The sequence below is a fragment of the Podarcis filfolensis genome (genome assembly GCF_964270895.1).
Source record: "Podarcis filfolensis genome assembly, chromosome: 2".
Taxonomy (NCBI): Eukaryota; Metazoa; Chordata; class Lepidosauria; order Squamata; family Lacertidae; genus Podarcis; species Podarcis filfolensis.
Window position 1 is genome coordinate 107,484,457 of NC_139605.1, and position 16,641 is coordinate 107,501,097.

The 16,641-nt window shown below is 44.5% G+C and overlaps 1 long non-coding RNA gene across 1 annotated transcript; it reads left to right on the forward strand.

Annotated features, from left to right (window-relative positions):
* Positions 1 to 4,554: 4,554 nt before the first annotated feature.
* On the forward strand, positions 4,555 to 16,072 carry LOC310753567. The gene is made up of 4 exons (XR_014543368.1): positions 4,555 to 4,646; positions 6,185 to 6,290; positions 13,835 to 13,946; positions 15,594 to 16,072. It is a non-coding gene; the product is annotated as an uncharacterized lncRNA (long non-coding RNA).
* Positions 16,073 to 16,641: the final 569 nt, after the last annotated feature.

Sequence of the window (16,641 nt, forward strand, 5' to 3'; positions counted from 1 at the left end):
TTCTTCTTCTTCTTCTTCTTCTTCTTCTTCTTCTTCTTCTTCTTCTCCTCCTCCTCCTCCTCCTCCTCCTCCTCCTCCTCCTCCTCCTCCTTTGGCAATCACTCATAGCCAAGCAAGATGGTCTTCCATAAACACGGTTTTAACAATGAGTCTGTAAGTGACTGTAGAGGCCAATTCTGGATCTACACATCCTTCCACAGTGCGGACATAGGTTTCTAGGCGGGAGTTGATCACAGTGAGGGTTTGCCAAGCATGCCTTCCTCTTAGCACGTTTCTCCCTTGTGTCCTGAGTTCAAGTGTCTTCAGAGCCCATGACACCTTTGGTAAAGGCTGTTCTCCAGTTGGAGCACTTGCAGGCAAGTATTTCCCAGTTGTTAGTGTTTATACTACTTTGTTTAGATTTGCCTTGAGAGAGTCTTTAAACCTCTTTTGTTGACCACCAGCATTACGCTTTCCATTTTTAAGTTCGGAATAGAGGAGTTGCTTTGGAAGATGATAATCAGGCATCACACACAGCTAGTAACAAGTGGGGGGGGGCAGGTCCTGCTGGCCATTCAGTAAGCAGCAGAAACTCAGAGCTCCCAGAGAAAATATTTTAAAAGACAGATTTCTCACTCTGGAGAACAAGTATTATGAAGCAAAGAATACAGATCAGTCCTTAAGAACTTTTCAAGCAGGAATGTAATCTGAAGTAGTGAATAATCAACACTACTACTTAATTTCTGGGCTAGATGCCAGCCCTGGGCCTGACACCAAACTTATTGCCTGGAAAAGAATTCAAAGCAAAGGACTTGTGAAGACAAAAATGGACAACTAGAAATGATTGGACCTCTTTCATTCAAACAGTAGAAGGAAAAAGGAATGGATCAATATCCAGGACAGTAAAATATTTGGAAATCATGGAGTAAATAACTGAATACAGTGGTACCTCGGGTTAAGTACTTAATTTGTTCCGGAGGTCCGTTCTTAACCTGAAACTGTTCTTAACCTGAAGCACCACTTTAGCTAATGGGTCCTCCCACTGCCGCCATGCTGCTGGAGCACGATTTCTGTTCTCATCCTGAAGCAAAGTTCTTAACCTGAGGTACTATTTTTGGGTTAGTGGAGTCTGTAACCTGAATCGTTTGTAACCTGAGGTACCACTGTATAATTAATTGCTCTTACTGTACTTCTGGTCTCCAGACCTGAAACCTGATACCAGATCGGAGACTAGATTTAATTGAAGCAAAAGAACTTGAAAGGGAAAAACAACAATAAATACTACAAAGCAAACAGGAGCGGGTAAAAGTCAAGCCAAGAGATATTCGCATTAAACTGTAAGGAAATTAGTGTGACTTTAAGGCACAGGACATAGCGATTCGGTGTCACAATTGAGTTGGCTAGATGCCAATAGACAAGTCCCATGAGGCAAACCAAACCAAAATAAATTGGGTAAGGGAAGGGGAGCACCTATCAGATCGAAGTGGCAAGCAGACAAGAGAAACAAAGTGGAGATGGAAGTAAGAAAGATGGGAAAAATGGAAATGAAAGTCAGAGGGGGAGTGAAGAGGACTTGGGGGCAAAATATAAAGAAAAAAGGCATCAAGAATCAGTAGACATCTTGGATAAAATGCAATAAATGATGCAGAAAGGCAACGAGATTCTCAGAATCAGGGAGAAGCTGATGAAAATACTTCCATCTCATTGGAAACAATGGCAGGGAAATGGTGAGGGCTTTTTAAATGCAAATTGGAGCTCAAAAGTGTCATGTGTCTTCACTTCCTCACTGCCAATGAAAGTCCAGTAGGACTTAAAGAGTCCTGTCTTGCCTCCCAATGCAATGACAGACTCTTAGGTGTAAATAATAATAATAATAATAATAATAATAATAATAATAATTTATTATTTATACCCCGCCCATCTGGCTGAGCCTCCCCAGCCACTCTGGGCGGCTCCCAATCAAGTGTTAAAAACAGTACAGCGTTACATATTAAAAACTTCCCTGAACAGGGCTCAGTGGCGTAGCGTGGGTTGTCAGCACCCGGGGCAAGGCAAGTAATTTGCGCCCCCTAACCCGTGGATTTGCGCCCCCTAACCCTAACCCCCAGATGTTGCGCCCAGTGCGGCCGGCCCCCCCTGCACCCCCCATGCTACGCCACTGACAGGGCTGCCTTAAGATGTCTTCTGAATGTCAGGTAATTGTTTATCTCTTTGACATCTGATGGGAGGACGTTCCACAGGGCAGGCGCCACTACCAAGAAGGCCCTCTGTCTGGTTCCCTGTAGCCTCACTTCTCGCAATGAGGGAACCGCCAGAAGGCCCTTGGCGCTGGATCTCAGTGTCCGGGCTGAACGATGGGGGTGGAGACGCTCCTTCAGGTATACAGGACCAAGGCCGTTTAGGGCTTTAAAGGTCAGCACCAACACTTTGAATCGTGCTCGGAAATGTACTGGGAGCCAATGCAGATCTCTCAGAACCGGTATTATGTGGTCCCGGCGGCCACTCCCAGTCACCAGTCTAGCTGCCGCATTCTGGATTAATTTCAGTTTCCGGGTCACCTTCAAAGGTAGCCCCACGTAGAGCGCGTTGCAGTAGTCCAAGCGTGAGATAACTAGAGCATGCACCACTCTGGCGAGACAGTTTGCGGGCAGGTAGGGTTTTAGCCTGCATACCAGGTGGAGCTGGTAGACAGCTGCCCTGGACACAGAGTTAACCTGCGCCTCCATAGACAGCTGCAAGTCCAAAATGACTCCCAGGCTGCGCACCTGGTCCTTCAGGGGCACAGTTACCCCATTCAAGACCAGGGAATCCCCCACACCCACCCGCTCCCTGTCCCCCCAAAACAGTACTTCTGTCTTGTCAGGATTCAACCTCAATCTGTTAGCCACCATCCATCCTCCAACTGCCTCCAGGCACTCACACAGGACCTTCACCGCCTTCACTGGTTCTGATTTAAAGAAGAGGTAGAGCTGGGTGTCATCTGCATACTGACGAACACCCAGTCCAAACCCCCTGATGATCTCTCCCAGTGGCTTCATATAGATATTAAAAAGCATGGGGGAGAGGACGGAACCCTGAGGCACCCCACAAGTGAGAGCCCAGGGGTCTGAACACTCATCCCCCACCACCACTTTCTGGACACGGCCCAGGAGGAAGGAGCGGAACCACTGTCTGACAGTGCCCCCAGCTCCCAGCCCCTCTAGACGGTCCAGAAGAATGTTATGGTCAATGGTGTCAAAGGCCGCTGAGAGATCCAGCAGAACTAGGAAACAGCTCTCACCTTTGTCCCTAGCCCGCCGGAGATCATCAACCAGCGCGACCAAGGCAGTTTCAGTCCCGTGGTGAAGCCTGAATCCCGATTGGAAGGGATCCAAACGGTCCGCTTCCTCCAGGCGTGCTTGGAGTTGTTCAGCAACCACCCGCTCAATCACCTTGCCCAAGAATGATAGATTTGAGACTGGGCGATAGTTGGCCAAATTGGCCGGGTCTAATGATGTTTTTTTAAGAAGCGGTTTAATGACCGCCTCTTTCAGTGGGTCTGGGAAGGCTCCCTCACAGAGGGAAGCATTCACCACTCCGCAGAGCCCATCGCCCAGCCCTTCCCGGCTTGCTTTTATCAGCCAGGATGGGCAAGGATCAAGGAGACAGGTGGTTGGTTTCACTTGTCCAAGCAGCCTGTCCACATCCTCGGAGGTAGCAGATTGGAATTGATCCCATGTAACAGGACCAGACAGAACTCTAGCACTCTCCCGCCCTGGCCCTGCTCCCACGGTGGAGTCTACCTCCTTCTGAATCTGAGTGACTTTATCTGCAAAAAACTTTGCAAAAGCATTGCAGGAGATCTTGGGGTCCCTACCAGGCCCCGGTGGTATAGGTGGTTCCGATAGATTGCGAACCACCTGAAAAAGTCTCCTGCTGCTGTTTTCTGCAGATGCAATGGAAGCCGTGAAGAAGGGTCTCTTCGCCGTTGCCATTGCCACTTGGTAGGCTCGACGTTGAGCTCTAGCCCATGTCTAGAAAGAAAGCTTTATTCATAGCTTACAACAATTCAGGTCAGACTAAAGGCACAGATCACCAAAGGCATGACTAAGACTTCAAGAAACATCAGGGCTCCAAAATCGGACAAAAGCTGTAAAGATTATCACAAAATATGCGAAGCCTAAAGACAGCTATCCTTTGACATTCGTACTACTCAGAGTTTTGCAATGTAGTTTTCCAACCCAACCAAAATGCATTTATTAAGAGAAAGTGTACATAAATACATATATCTAAGTGAGCAAGGCATACAAAGATTGTATTATATTGGGGAAAATTGTTTGCAAAAATGTGTATATCAGTCAAAATTGCATGCTAACATGTTTATTAGGAGAAATTTGCTAAATGGCTGACAAGTCTTCATGAGGGATTTTTTTAAAAAATGCAGAAATGTAGAGAACTGAATTTAATATTGGAAAAAATGAGAAACTGTGAAGAACCTAAGTTGATAGATTCATGTATCCCTTTTCCGAGATAAATGTGTGAAGGCACAACTATATTCAAATACAAATTAATTGAGCTGTCACATCTTGCATTTAACACTATTAGAGTTCATGAAAATATTCCTGGATTGAATGCACCCCAACTGGAATTGAAGTCCTTTTGTGTCTCTCCTGCCCTCAGATTAAAAGGTAAAGAAAGAAACGCCTTCAATTTGTGTTCTATCCCAAAATCTTTCAGGCATTTCTTCCCTTGATTGTCATGTTAGAAACACTAAAAGGACTGAATGACAAGTATTACTAAGTCCCAGGCCCACCAGCCTTTGACAGGGCTTTCATAACATTTTCCCTTAAACTACAGTGACTGGCAAAAGGTAAATATGTTCTGACACTCACTGATCTTGAAGCCCCAGCCACCTAGCCTGACTCACAGTTCCTGTGTCTACTGATAGCTGGAATAAGGGAGTTCTGTGGCCCCAGGCAGAGGGTGCTTGTCTTTTTAGCAGTGATTTGCAAACTTCTGGCCTCCAGGAGACCCCTTTCATACCATTTCACCCTGGGTTTCTGCTGTAATTGAAAATGCAGTGAGCATTCAGTCCTGTGCATTATAGATGAAGGGTCGGAGGTTGGAATCCCCATGAGGGACACAGGTGGCGCTGTGGTCTTGCTCTTGCCAATCAAAAGGTCAGTGGTTCGAATCCCCGCAATGGGGTGAGATCCTGTTGCTCTGTCCCAGCTCCTGCCAACCTAGCAGTTCAAAAGCATGCTAGTGCAAGTAGATAAATAGCTGCAGCGAGAAGGTAAATGGCATTTCTGTGTGCTTTGGTTTCTGTCATGGTGTCCCATTGCACCAGAAGCAGTTTAGTCATGTTGGCCACATGACCAGGAAAGCTGTCTGTGAACAAACGCCAGCTCCCTCAGCCTGAAAGTGAGATGAGTGCCGCAACCCCATAGTTGCCTTTGACTGGACTTAACCATCATGGGGTCCTTTACTTTTTACCTTTACAATAGCTCAGTGTTAGAGCATCTGGTTTTGCATACAGGAGGTCCTGGAATCTCTAGGTAGGTCTGAGAGAGAACCCTCTCAGAAGCCCTCAGAAGCCACTGCAAGTCACAATGCCAAGCTAGTTGTACCAAACAGCTGACTCAACACAAGACTCCTTCCAATGTTCTATCATTCATGGAAGCATTCTGAGGTAAACTCTCGATTTGGCCTCACCATAGCTTCATGTAAATTGAAAATGAACCCTAGAACAACTGCCCTGTAGACAGTTGTTTATGCCAGAGGAAGCAAACTACCTCTCAATAAAGCTTCTGACAAAACCCTTGTAGTTTTTGGGGAAGTCTATGGTTCCCCCAGAGCACAGATTTGAAAGCCACTGCAGTCTCGGTTCTGGAGAACCTTCTCACCACTTTGGGTTTCTAGTTGGCTGGGTTACTTCTGGTTTCTATCCTAGCCCACTCCTCAAATATCAAGGCTGGACCCAGCAGCACCTCCATGATTTTCACCTGATCACAAAAAGGCACCACAATCCCATTCATTATATTATCACTGCATTTGGGGGGTTTCCAAATCTTGTAATATTTGCAGAAGCAACAACATTAGATCAGAACAAGCAGCTGCTGGCGGGCCCAGGAAGACTCTCCTCCAGAAAAGTGCAGAGAGACTTGAGATCATGTTGACTAGCTATGTGTCTATGCGTACATTATAATAAGTGCATTCATTTAAGATTGGGCAAGCAGTACAGAGCCCTCCTCCTTGCCTTCAACCACTGCAGAGAACCAAGCATGCCAACAACGCCAACAATTTGACCTGGACTGATGCACTCCTAAAATGTAAGAATACTAAATAGATGTCTGTGGTTGACACTTGGTGCTATTGTCTCTCCCCCCCCCCCTTTTGTATGTTTGAAAATAAATTTTGTGATACAGTCTTTTCCTCTAGGTATATTGCCAAAATTACTCTCTTTCCATGGGGCGGGAAAACAGCAGCTTCTAGAGGTTTCAGGAACTTGTGACAAGCTGGTTGTTAGCCTGTTTCACACACTCGCTCACCTGTGCCTTCTATTATCTCCATTTACATATGAATTGACACATCCCATTGATGCAATCCACAGACAGACTGTTATATTTAGCTATGTACCGCCACCCGTTCCCAGTTCCTCCACCCCTCTGCTATCAGGCATCAGAGCAATAAAATAAGAGAAGTGGCGATAAAGACTTCCTAATTCTTGGAATAAAAATGTAACTGCACTTCATGTTCTATTTAACGTCTTGTGCTAACATAAGCTGCAGCATATTTTGATTCACTCTGTCACTGCCTCATCCCCTGCCTGATGCATTTAAGCAGACATGGTAAGATCTCGATTCCACTTAAATATTTGCATTTTTGGTACATTTCGTATCATCTTATCATCATAACAATCTGGATATGTTTGGAGCTATTTCAGCGCAAGCATAATCAGAAGGAGGGCACTGTATTTCCCAGGAGTCCCATTGTTGCTAGGAAGTCATTTTTATTCAGAAAGCTGGAAATCGGTTTCTTGGTTTCTTATTGTGAGAAGGCACATAAATATATTAATAGCTTTAAAAAAAAAAAAAAAGTAGCAGGAGAGACCAGCCATGATGAAAGGGGTATTCTTGGGTAGCGTGAAGGAGGCTTGGCAGCCTTTTGATGTTACCTTTTAGGGCATGGTATCAGACGGCAGGTTGCCAGGAACAGATAAGACAAGGAAAAGTCCTTACCCTCTGCTTTTTATTCAATGTTGACAGAGAGAGGCTTGAGAATGCAGCTTCTTGGAATACAGTGGTACCTCGGGTTAAGAACTTAATTCGTTCCGGAGGTCCGTTCTTAACCTGAAACTGTTCTTAACCCGAAGCACCACTTTAGCTAATGGGGCCTCCCGCTGCTGCCACGCTGCCGCTGCACAATTTCTGTTCTCATCCTGAAGCAAAGTTCTTAACCCGAGGTACTATTTCTGGGTTAGCGGAGTCTGTAACCTGAAGCATCTGTAACCCGAGGTACCACTGTAATGGCACTGTCCTGAGTAAATCTTCACCCTCCCTTTTCCCCCACTTCCTTATTCATCAACAGCACACACACACACACACACACACCCGTACAGTTGCTGCTTAGGGCCATCTGTCTCCGAGCTCTAGCGGTGTAACTACCCCTTGGGTGCCTGGTGCGGCGCATGGTCCCAACAGCTGGGGGCAGGGCACACTGCGTGGAGCCTCTCCACTGCCTCCCCCTCAGCTGTAGGGCAGCTGAGGGAGAGCTGGTGGGAGACACAAGTCCCACGCTGCCATTTCAGGCAGCACGGAGCCTTCAGGTGCCCAAGCCACCACGTCACTCCCAGGAGAGATGTGTGGCTCGGGCATGCTGCAGGCCCCGCAGGAGTGCCATCCCCCATGGTGTGGTGCCCAGTGCCAGCCGTGTTTCGTTACATTTGTTGACTGAACTAAAAAGTTTCGTGACTCCAATTTTTTAAAATTATTTTTTTTAACTCATATTTTTTGTCATGTTGTCACCCCTCCTCATTGATGACACCCAGGGAGGACCACACACACCCTTCCTCCGCCACTGCCGAGCTCTTTGCTCTTCTACTTTTAAGGCTTTCCGGGTTCTGGGAGATGGTGGGTCTGGAATGCTCTGGGTCTGCCTCCCTTCCTCTCCCATTATTTCCCAACTTTCCCCCTCATCTTCCTCTGAGCTGTAAAATGCTCACAGCATCTTTGCAAGGGAGGAAACCAGAACTTGTCACACCCTTGAGCAGTGGCGTAGCGTGGGGGGTGCAGGGGGGCCGGCCGCACCGGGCGCAAGATCTGGGGGTTAGGGTTAGGGGGCGCAAATCCATGGGTTAGGGGGCGCAAATTACTTGCCTTGCCCCGGGTGCTGACAAGCCACGCTACGCCACTGCCCTTGAGACCTCATCGGCTATATCCTTGTGACTTCCTAGCAGCCCTGCCAGCCAGATCCTCATCTCCCCATGCCCACATGGCTCCATCTTGTTTCCCTCTTGAGGATGGACATCCCAGCTTGAAGGAGCACTGTTCTTTGATCAAGCGTATATTCATTTTGGGGATGAAGATTGAGACACAGCAATGCTTCTGAAAACTAATTGCTGGAAACCACAGGAGGGGAGAGGGCTCTTGTGCTAGAATCTCCTACTTTTAATATTAAATTAAATCTAATAATAATAATACCCATCTGGTTGCCCCAGCCACTCTGGGCAGCTCCCAACAACAACAACAACAAAATAGTAAAACAACACCACACACTAAAAAACTTCCCTGATCTGGTTGGCCACTGTGAGAACAGGATCCTGGATGAGATGAGCCATTGGCCTGACCCTGATCTCATGTTCTTATGATTTGTCCAGAACTGTGCACAGTATTCCAAGTGTGGTTTCACCATAGATTTGTATAATAGCATTATGAAATTGGCAGTTTTCTTTCCACTCTTTATGCTAACAATTCCAAACATTGAATAATAATTTTTAAAAAAAGCTGAGAAGGGCAGGAGCCTCACTACTACCAATGATCATTGGGCATAACTTGGTCTTTGCTGGGGGTAGGCATTTCCTGAGAATCCACTCTCTTTTTTTCTACCACCCTGCCCCTACAATTCCTCTTGTGCTTATCCCAAAATAGTAAAGTCTTTCCTTGTGGGAGAACCATTGCAACTATCATTCTGAAATTTGACAGGCTTCATCCCTTCAGATACAGGGATGGCCACTGACTTGGATGAAAAAGGCACTAGACAAGTTCATAGAGAATGGAGGTAAAAAATATCACTTTGATGAGTAACTAGAGCATCCATGTTTAGAAACAGCCTATCTTTGAATATCATATGTTGGGACAAACAGCAGAGGAGCACTGCATTCATGTCCTGCTTGTGAGGTTCCTGTAAGTATTGAGATGACAGGCACAGTTTAATAGCCCAGCCATTTCTGAGCTGAGAGACTTGGGACAGAAGAAATGGAGGCACTGCATAACAGAAAATATCCAACATTATTTAATAATAATGGTGATATTAAACTTGCTCCAGGCTGAAAGAGTACCATTTTCCTCCATTATAACTCCCCTTCTATCAATACAGCCCAGTGTCATTATATATCACCATAATATTCACTCACTGAAGGAAAAGCGTTGTATTGCTCATTTTTCTTGGGTAGGAGAAATAGATTTCTGGGCAGAAAGTGACAAAGAAAACTAAGTTCTGGTCAGGAGTCTTAAATAATTTCTCAGTTTGTTTTTATCATGATGTCTTGTGTCATTCATGAACTGGTTTCAGCAGAGAAAATATTTCAGAGGAAAGATTTAGTGACCTCCATGTTGATGCGGCTTCTAATATGAGACCTAAAGGTCGCAAGACTGGGTCACCAGGCTGTTCTTTCACATTGAAAGGAGTGGTCCACATCTGTTATAATTTAATATGTTTGAAGAGTTCAGTCTTTGTAAAGCCTGTTATAAAGTTAAGCCTGAACTGCACCTTGATTATAAATCTGTGAGTCACATTTTTGTTAGTCACTAATATTTATATTTCCCAAATGTTCCAATGCAGTTCTCAGTTCAAAATCCATAGCAAGATTTATTTCAAGAGTACTACAATCCTGTATTCACTTACCTGGGAGTGAACCCCACAAAACACAGAGTGGGGATGGGGGAAAATTCAATTCAGTTAGCCTTTAAACTTGACCCTACCTAATTCACACCTTCCAAAACAATAAGTGAACTGAAATTTGCAATTTCTTCGCAAATTGCATATCTGGATTTTGCAGTGCAGTTCTCCAGTCAAGTAATGCGTAGAAAAATGTACAGGCCAGAGTAGAGTGTGCATATAAATGCATATTAGTGAAAACAAAATTCTAAAAATTCATTACATTTTGCTTTGCAAAAATGTTTATATTAGACAAAGTTTCATAAAAGATGTGTGCATGAGGAACAATCCACACTAAAATGCTGATGAATTTTCATGAAGACTTTTTTCATTAACAAAATAACAAACTTAATTGAAAACATTCAGAACTGGACTTAAGATTGTAAAAACAAAACAAAAAATGAGAAATTAACTTTGACAGAGAACAGCCATCCTTACTTCTGAGTGGACATGTGTATCATTGTACTGTAAGTTAACTATATGTGAATTCTTAATGTGTACCTTAGGCTGCTTCTTGGCAAAATTTCCACATTTTGCATTTGCCAGGTTTTTTTGTGGGAGGCTATTATTTAACAACCACTTACTGTGTAGTAGAATTTGCAGAGAATAAATTACAGAGAGTACCTGACCTCAAATTGCAGAGATTGCACAGAAAAGAAATCGAGAAAGAAAAAATTCAGGGATGGGGAAAACAGCAGCTTGTTAGAACCACAGAAATTTCTGTCTCCCGGTGTCCAAATAACTTGCTTGTCAGTCACAGCTCACTATCTCAGCTTAACCTTCCTCACAGGGTTGTTGTGAGGATTCAATAATAAATAAATCTTATCTTTATAACAGCCATTTCATATACAGCAGGCCCACAACTTACATGGGGGTAATGTTCCATGGCTTCACATGCAAAGGCAAAATCTCACAAAGTCCTCAAGGACACTGAAACCGTCCCACAGTACTATCTCTACCTTTAAAAAAAAAAGGTAAAGGACCCCTGGATGGTTAAGTCCAGTCAAAGGCAACTATGGGGTTGCAGTGCTTATCTTGCTTTCAGGCCAAGGGAGCCAGTGTTTGTCCACAGACAGCTTTGAACCGCCAACCTTCTGATCGGCAAGAGTAAGAGGCTCAGTGGTTAATAATAATAATAGTAGTAGTAGTAGTAGTAGTAGTAGTAGTAGTAATTTTTTTATACCCCGCCCAGCTATTCTGGGTGGCTTTCAGCAAAATATTAAAATACAACAATTCATCAAATATTAAAAGCTTCCCTAAACAGGGCTGCCTTCAGATGTCTTCTAAATGTCAGATAGTTGTTTATTTCTTTGACATCTGGTGGAAGGGCATTCCACGGGGCGGGCGCCACTACCAAGAAGGCCCTCTGCCTGGTTCCCTGTAACTTTGCTTCTTGCATTGAGGGAACTGCCAGAATGCCCTCGGCACTGGACCTTGTCCAGGCAGAACAATGGGGGTGGTTTAGACCACAGCGCCACCCGCACCCCCAATATCCCTACCTTACCACGCTCTGGGAAGGTCACGCAAAGCCTCTGGAAGTCTGGAAAGCTAGGTGGGTGGGTGGGGGCTTAAAAACTCTTTCCACTTCAGCAAAAGCCTATCACAGCATGAGCTTTTAAAGTCTGCTGCTTTGCTAAACCTGATTCTCGGAAAAAGTCATGTGAGATCTTGTGGGGTGAGATCACAAGATCTCAGACAGCTCCTTCCAACTGCTTGCTCTCCATTTGCTTGTTTGTTCGCTCGCTTGCTGATTTTCCTATTGCCTTTGCAAAGCTGCAATTGCGTAATAAATCACACATCAGTTGCAGGTCTACTGTATTATACTGCCAATCACTTGGATCCAATGATAGCACTGGATATATAAAAGCCCTTTCACTTCTTTAAGGCAGGGCACTGAATTTCTCCCGGCTCCAGAGCCTTACACAACACTACACCTCAGGTTGTTTTGAGGATATTGCAACCCTCAGGAGTAGTGGGGAGGCAGAGGAGACTTCAGGGGGTAGAGGGCTGCCCAAAATTGGGGGCCCTGCCTTTCTCATGCAGCCCCTTTGAATCTCAGCCATCTCTGCCCTCCAATATTTCGCCAGATGGCAGATGAACAGTATTGGGAGAAGAAAATATGATATATGGAATAACTATCTCTAAACCACCACTGAAAGGTATAGCTTGTCATAGTAAGAAATTACACCATGATTGCTTCTAAAGGAGAAAATAGTGCCATTTTCTATCTCTCCTATGACACATATCGGCATGGAAAAGCCATGTGCTCTGCAGAGACTTCTAAAAAGTCACATAAACACAGACACAAACATGGGGAAAAGTTCTGATGGAATCAGTCCTATCAAAGGGACTGTTGGGGCACATAGCAAAAAGCCCTTTTAAATACAGTGGTACCTCGGTTTAAGTACTTAATTCGTTCCGGAGGTCCGTTCTTAACCTGAAACTGTTCTTAACCTGAAGCACCACTTTAGCTAATGGGGCCTCCTGCTGCTGCTGCGCCACCAGAGCACAATTTCTGTTCCCATCCTGAAGCAAAGTTCTTAACCCGAGGTACTATTTCTGGGTTAGCGGAATCTGTAACCTGAAGCGTATGTAACCTGAAGCGTATGTAACCTGAAGCGTATGTAACCCTAGGTACCACTGTAGTCTCTGGCTCATCTTCAGAAGAAAGCTTTTCTCTTCACTTCTTTTGTCTTTAAATGATGCCCCTGAAATGAAAGAGTTTTGGCAAGTAGGAAGTCTCCAAGGGTTTGTGGTGGGAGTGAATAACACTGCAAATAAGATGTGTTAAGGACTATGTTGAATACTGAAGGGAGCAGCAATACCCCAAGAGAACTTCATTTTCATGGTGCCTCTTCCTCACTCTGTGTGCTTCCTCCTCTGCTCCTCTTTCACAGCTGTAGCTCTACCTTCAAGTCTCTCTGCTGTTACTTCATGGTGCCCAACCCTGTAATAAGGGGGTCTGTGATAACCCTGGGTGGTGCTGTGGTCTAAACCACTGACCCTCCTGGGCTTGCCGATCAGAAGGTTGGTAGTTTGAATCCCTGTGCCGGGGTGAGCTCCGTTTGTCTGTCTCAGCTCCTGCCAACCTAGCAGTTGGAAAGCACACTGGTGCAAGTAGATAAATAGGTACTGCTACAGCAGGAAGGTAAACAGCATTTCTGTGTGCTCTGCTTTCCATCGTGGTGTTCCGTTGCACCTAAAGTGGTTAGGTCATGCTGGCCACATGGCCAGGAAAGCTATCTGGGGACAAATACCAGCTCCCTCGGCCTGAAAAGCGTGATGAGCGCTGCAACCCCATAGTCACCTTTGACTGGACTTAACCTTCTAGGGTTCCTTATCCTTTGCCTTTGCCTTTATTAAGGCTGCATCTCTGTGTTGTGTTGTTAGTTCATACATGCACAGTTCAGTGGTCACATCACTAACCACCAATGCTGGCTGGACTGTCCAGTGAAGACTAAGGTATAGTGAAGAGATTTGATCACTCTGCTTCTTACTGAATCTGACACTCCTGAACTTGTTTGTGGATCAAAATGTAAACTCCAGACAACTCACACACTTTTTGCAATGTGGTTTTGGTGCATAAGAAGTGCACACCAAATATATATGCTTTACATCAATATGACTATGTAATTTATGGGAAATACATTGTAAAGTATGGGAAACTACAGATTTTATGCTTGCCATTTAAATGCAGAATTGCTGTGCATTCTTTCAGACAATCCACCAAAAGTGGGACAGAAAGGATCTATGACTGAGTGCCAGCAAAGCTAAAACGGAATTTAATCCCTTGCTTCCCTTCTGCGATTACTATTTCATCCAGAGCCCTGGTAACTGTGCAAAACGAAAGGGATGTTTTGTTTAACATGAACACAAATGCTTTTCATTTGCTCTGGGTTGGTCATAGGATAATCACAAGAAGCTTGCTGTGTCAGGCCAATGGCCAATCAAGTCCAGCATCCTGTTTTCCCCGTGGCCAATCAGATGCTAGCCTGGCACTTCTGTTTCTGTTGGAATAAAATACTACAGATTCCTTGGCCACACCTACATCTCTTCAAAGCACTTTCCATGCCGCTGTGTTTACAGTACTACCTAGGGGCATGTACATAATGCCATGGTCATACAAAAACAAATTATTTCCTGCAAAATCACAGAAGGCAAAGCAAAGTCCTCCCCTCCCCCCCCCCCGCATCAGTTTTAAGGGTGACTAGCCCAAAAGAAAACCCAGCTTCATTTCTCTAGCCACTGTATGACATAATATATTCTCATATAAAATTAACCCCTTAAATGTTGCGGCCTAGAAGGTTGCCGTTACTATTAAGCGTATTCAAGCCCCTACACTGGACCTAAATAAGGCTTCAATGAGATAATTGTTGAATTCCGCGTATCTCATACCCTTCAACATTTCTCTGATCAAATTAAGGACATCCTATTCAATAATAATAATAATAATAATAATAATAATAAGGTGGCCTTCCATATGCCAGTGAACTCCAACCCACAAGAGCCCAGCCAGCTCATTTCTCTGATGAAAATAGGGATGTTCCATTCCATAATGATAACTTTATTAATTATATCCCACACATCTTATTGGGTTCCCCAGCCACTCTGGGCAGCTTCCAACATAAATAAAAACATAATAAAACATTAAACATAAAAAATACACAGTTGTCTTCAAATGGCTCAGGAGTCAGATAACAGACCCTCCAAATATCCCTATTTTCCATGGACAGTCCCGGATTTACAGAAGCAATCCCAGTGTCTGTTTTGATCTCGGAATATCCCACTTTCCTTAGGACATCCTATTTCCATCAGAGAAATGTTGGAGGGTATGGAGTTTTTCTCCTGGATCTTAGGCAAGTAAATTGAGAAATAAAATTGTGGTGGGTTTTGGGGGGCATTTCCTTTAAAAAAAAAGCAAAAAAAGCTCAACAACTTTCGGGGTGTCCTGGAAACCTAAGCTATTTCCCCATGATAACAGTCCTTTTCCATGTATTTCCAGTACACCTTCCTTGAATATTTTTGCCTCCATGGAATGTGTCCTTGATTTCTGATAATACTTCTAGTTTGCCTGGATGGAGGATAAAGAGGAATCTGTAACCCTCTTTATCACAAAGTTCCTATTTGCTTTCATTCCTCTGCCCTCTTTTGCCTCCACCCCACCCATGGCACATGGACCCTGGAAGGTTGCTCAGAACGGAATGTGGTCAGGCAGGATAAATGTTCCTCCCCCCTGCTATAGACCCTCACTGCCATAGAACAGGTTCAGAAAACAGTCCAGTTTAAAAGTTGTCTATTTCTTCCATACCTGTACCCTTTTGCAGAATCAAAAGGACCCAGTGGATAGCATTCTATCCAATACATTTATGCATTTCAGTATTTATTTGGTTTCAAATATTTACCATGCATCTATTTCTATGTTATTTAGCATTTTTAATTTGGTAATATTTCTTTTTCACTTTTCTGGCTTCTGCAAGATAGTCATCTTTAAAAAAAGGAAGGGAAGAAAAGAACATCAGGTGCTTTTGTCAAAAGCATGGATGTGTGCAATGCCGTTTATTATTTCATTAAGACCCTTCCACCCGAGATAACAGACAACAGATGCAGGAAAGAAAGCAAGGAGATATAAATACAAGAACATGCGTCAATTTGCTGACAGTGTCAACCCCTGTTTTTCCACCAGGCACATGACAGAGATACAAGGAAGATGCAAGACACAGGAAAGCAAAAGAGATGCTATAAATTCTCCTGACCTAACCTTTTTCGTCCAAGAGACTGGGATGGAGGATTTTGCTATTGTTGATTTTGTGAGGGGAGGGGGGAAAGGCAGTATATTTGGGCTGTGAACCCTAACTGAAAACTGAAGAACACTTCTTTGACCTTCAAGTGATCAAGATAGGACTTCACAGTTAACACTGGCTTGCTGCTTATGGAATCACACAGCAAAAAGGGGTAGCATCAGATTATCCAACCCCACCCTATGTCCCAAGTCATAATCCAAAGGTGGATCTGGGGAGTGGATCAAGGGAAGTAATAGTGCCACTGTATTCTGCTCTGGTCAGACCTCACCTGGAGTACTGTGTCCAGTTCTGGGCACCACAGTTCAAGAAGGACACTGACAAACTGGAACGTGTCCAGAGGAGGGCAACCAAAATGGTCAAAGGCCTGGAAACGATGCCTTATGAGGAACGGCTAAGGGAGATGGGCATGTTTAGCCTGGAGAAGAGGAGGTTAAGGGGTGATATGATAGCCATGTTCAAATATATAAAAGGATGTCACATAGAGGAGGGAGAAAGGTTGTTTTCTGCTGCTCCAGAGAAGCGGACATGGAGCAATGGTTCCAAACTACAAGAAAGAAGATTCCACCTAAACATTAGGAAGAACTTCCTGACAGTAAGAGCTGTTCGACAGTGGAATTTGCTGCCAAGGAGTGTGGTGGAGTCTCCTTCTTTGGAGGTCTTTAAGCAGAGGCTTGACAACCATATGTCAGGAGTGCTCTGATGGTGTTTCCTGCTTGGCAGGGGG